Genomic DNA, 2,562 nt, shown 5'->3' on the forward strand with positions numbered 1-2,562 from the left:
AAATTCCCCGGACCTGAGTTAATTCCCAAAAATTTCGTGCATTTGTTCGGCTGCTTATGCTCATTTTAAAGAGGAAAATGCATAGTTAAAGCAAATAAAGGCTGGTTATGCAAATAATCGAGCCCGTCTACCGTATAAGACTTCATTCCGTGAACTTTGAAATAAGTAGGATAAATGAAATGCATTTAAGTTTAACTTGCATAAAGATTTTTTTTAATTTGTATTTTTGTGGGCCTAAAATTTTCTTTTTGTTTTATTAGGATTTTAGAACTGCAGCCATGCAAATTTTCGTTAAGACCCTAACGCGCAAGACTATTACTCTTGAGGTTGAGCCTTCGGATACAATTGAGCATGTGAAGGCAAAAATTCAAGACAAGGGAGGGATCCCCCCAGATCAACAGCGCCTAATTTTCGCAGGAAAACAATAGGAAGATGGGCGAACCTTAGCCGGTTACAATATTCAAAAGGAATCTACTTTACATTTAGTACTTCGGCTCAGGGGAGGTGCTAAAAGCGCAAGAAGAAGAACTACTCCACACCTAAGAAAATCTAGCATAGGAGGAAGAAGGTCAAATTGGCCGTTTTGAAATATTATAAGGTATGCCTATAGGCACATAGTGAATCGGCTAGCAAAGTGTCGATTTCAAACGTGTATGCACGTTTTAGAGATGCATGATTCAATAATACAAGGTTCGATAAACTGACAGTTGTCTCTCTCGCACCGCTCCCTAGCATCAGCACCGTGTTGCTTCTTTGCAAATTTTCTTGGAAAAGGTGTAGCTTTGGTGTGAAATAGAAGCACATTTAAGGGCCGTTTACTCAATGTCTGGTTAACACTAATCTGCGGTTAAACATCGTTATCGACGTTACCGACTCCCTGTTATATGCATGGAGTCGAAGACGACGGTAACGATGTTTAACCGCAGATTAGTGTTAACCAGACATTGAGTAACCGGCCCTAAGTGAAGAAAACATAAATTGTTTTTAAATTGGATGTTTACAAAATCTCATAGTCGTTTTATTTTATTTCTGAGTTCTTTTGCAGTTTTTAAACACCTAAATAGCACAGAAATTACGTAAGTCACGTAGATATATTAATATTTCCTTCAATATTTCGCTTAAAATTCTAGATTTCTTGCAAGTACATTGGAATTTACAAAACGAATTTCACTACTAATTGCGTACCTTTCTACTACCATTTTCGCAACAAGGGATTGCATTCTTGCCCCTTCTCTGTCTTTCGTAAAGGCAACCTTTTGTAAGGGAGTGTCAAACCGCGGCTGTCAATAATTATCTAACCTTGTATTATTGAGTCATGCATATGAAGCACATTTAACTGATAAAAACATAAATTGATTTAAATTGGATGTTTACATAAATCTCGTAGTAGTTTTATTTTAATTTTGAGTCCTTTTACAGTTTTAATACTGCTAAGTAGCACATAAATTACGTAATTCACGTAGATATATAAATACTTCGTTCAATGTTTCGTTTCAAATGCCAGATTTCCTGCAAATACATTAGAACTTACAAAAGGAATTTCACTACTAATTGCCTACTTTGCGTACTTTTCTACTACCATTTTTGCAACAAGGGATTGCATTTTTCTCCTTTCTCTGTCCTTCGTAAATGCAACCTTTTGTAAGGGAGTGTCAAACCGCGGCTGTCAATAATTATCTAACCTTGTATTATTGAATCATGGCTTTGTTTCTTTTCTTTTCTAGCTGATAATTATCAGGAAGAAGAAGAATGAGAAAATTGTAGGAATTACGCTCGCAGAGAGCGAAATAACGAAAAAGTAAAGAAACGAAAAACTAGCAGAAACTATTTGGAGCGAATTTTTGTTTATCCATTTTGACAGCTGCTAGTTTCTGCTAGTAAAAATTTTACTAGCAGAAATTAGCGGGAGAGCCAAAAAAAAGAAGAGCGTAAGAACGAGAGAGAGCTGCTAGTTTCTGCTAGCTTTTTGCGTTAAGAAACGCTTTCCAGCAGAAATTAGTGATAATTTGTGATAATTATCTCTTAAGAAATGCCTCATGGTAGAGATGTATCCAAGGCGCATTCATGACGTGTATGTATCTATGAGAGCGCAAATACTAAAGAGCAAAACGTAGATAGAGTAAAATAGCATAGCGTCGTTTTCAACGAATTTTGTTTTCTTCGCTATGCTAGGTGCTCTTTTTACGTTTTGCTCGCCGCTTCACAATATGTTTACCCTGAGAAGGATGAATTGTAAAACAGGATATTAATAAACTGTTCATTTAGGTCGATGAAAATGGCAAAATACTTCGCCTTCGTCGCGAGTGCCCTGGTAAAAATTGTGGAGTTGGAGTGTTTATGGCTGCTCATGAGGATCGCCATTATTGTGGAAAATGCCAATTAACATTTGTTTTTTCCAAGCCTGAAGACAAATAAATTACTATATCTGTATACACGTCAGTACTAGATTCCATGCTTAATTTTTAATGGTCGCTATTGGGCTTCTTTAGAGTAGAATAAACAGACAGTGCAAGCGCGCATAGGGCCATGTCTCACGATCAATATTTATTGACGTGATCCAAG

General features: G+C 36.7%; 1 pseudogene; it reads left to right on the plus strand.

Moving 5' to 3' along the window:
• The first annotated feature begins 174 nt into the window (after positions 1 to 174).
• On the plus strand, positions 175 to 2,447 carry LOC118749565 (annotated as a pseudogene).
• Positions 2,448 to 2,562: the final 115 nt, after the last annotated feature.

Source organism: Rhagoletis pomonella, unplaced genomic scaffold (assembly GCF_013731165.1).
Source record: "Rhagoletis pomonella isolate Grant_MI unplaced genomic scaffold, Rhpom_1.0 Rhpom_scaffold_00019, whole genome shotgun sequence".
NCBI classification, from domain to species: Eukaryota; Metazoa; Arthropoda; class Insecta; order Diptera; family Tephritidae; genus Rhagoletis; species Rhagoletis pomonella.